This window comes from Palaemon carinicauda, chromosome 41, assembly GCF_036898095.1.
Source record: "Palaemon carinicauda isolate YSFRI2023 chromosome 41, ASM3689809v2, whole genome shotgun sequence".
Lineage (NCBI taxonomy): Eukaryota > Metazoa > Arthropoda > Malacostraca > Decapoda > Palaemonidae > Palaemon > Palaemon carinicauda.
Window position 1 is genome coordinate 28,719,617 of NC_090765.1, and position 1,731 is coordinate 28,721,347.

Consider the following 1,731-nt stretch of genomic DNA (forward strand, 5'->3'; position numbering starts at 1 on the left):
GGCATTCTCTGGTACTTTTTCGCCGGCCGTCACAGGTTCGACCCAGAAAAGGGATTTTGACGAAGGAAAAATCTATTTCTGGGGAGAGACCTGTGACGCCCGGCGAAACCCTTCCCGATGATTTTTGTACGGACCCACCCTTTCCTTGCCAAGCCATATGTTCTTGCAGAAGGATGACCTAGTGAGCGCGAGTGGTGGGTGTCGGTAGGGTAACCCAACTGTATTCTCTAGGGCCTGTCACGGCCCTCCCCCTTTGATGAAGGGATTATCTAAATGGAAGACAGCCTGTGAATAGTGTTTTACAAACGCCCTTGTTAGATATACGACACCAACAAGGTGCTCGCGCGAGGGTTGTAACCTCTGCATTCCATGCTTTTAATTTTCTCTGGTATATTTGGAAGATTTATATCAGAAAAAGTACAAAGAAGGACTTTTTCGCCGGGCGTCACAGGTCTCTCCCCAGAAATAGATTTTTCCTTCGTCAAAATCCCTTTTTTAGACACCATGACAGTACAGAAGTTCTTTTGACTTGGACAAATTTGTGGGGATAATCCTTCTACACCAGTTACTTCCTGGGAAATTTAACCTCATAGGAGATCAGGTGAGTATGAAAAAACAGGTTCTTCCAAGCAAATGGTCTCAAATTCCACAAGTGATAGATTTGGAACGGGTGGGAGATACCAGACGTAAACATGTTTGCAATACCGCTCAACAGGAAGATAAGACGTTTTGCTCATCATTTCCAGATCCTTATGTCTGAAAGGTGGAGGTCATGTTACAGGAGTGTCTTTGAACAGACGGTTAACTCAAATGGCTCTCTTTTGGCTTCAAAGAGTCAGAATGTCCAATATGGTTTCTGTACAAAACCAATCTTCTGAGATAATTGGTTTCAAGGTTGGTGCACCTCTACATCTGACCACATGGAGACTGTCCACCATGTTCTCCAAGATAGAGGGTTTTCAAAGTCCTGTAGATTGTAAAAATATTGCTCAATAAGAAATGGAATATTAGAATTCCAAAAAAATACAAATTACCTTTCATAAGTAGAAAACAAAAACATACAGAGATAAAAATCAAATCACTACTGTGCTGTTATTACAAAGAAACTAAATGGCTCAAATTGAAAGGTCACAGGTAAAAGGTATAACCGTTGAAGTAAGCTGTTACTGCATGTTTTTATCTTCATACACCTCATTGGTGATCAACTCTTGGTCAAAATATTAAACTTCTCTCTCCCAATTGGGCTACAGAAGACAACAATTGAATAAATGCTGTTAACTAATTGAATGAAGTATTTCACATATTTATTTAATCTTACCCTTTAAAGCATGCATTAAACAAATTCAGGTAGCCCTTGGGATACAACTCTGGTCCATTACTATGCCGTAGCGTAAGTCAAATTGATAACTACAATAATGCAGTACTGTATAGCAAGTCAAAAGTTACCACATAAAAGACAATTTTATGACATATTAACATAACTAGTGCTAAAACAGAAAACATAGAGGGTGAGTTTGCTGTTGGATGGTACAAAATTTTAAAAAAATATATAAACCTTTCCTTACGGGGACGCCTTGCATCCACGAACATCATAACACGAGAATCAGTTGTACAATCATCTCCTTTAAGTTTGTGATTTAGGTTAGTATATGCTTATGGAGACTTTTGATATAAATTAATTCAGTTAGTAATTTTGGGTTCCCGGAAACTCTCGCTATATGGTACACCCCA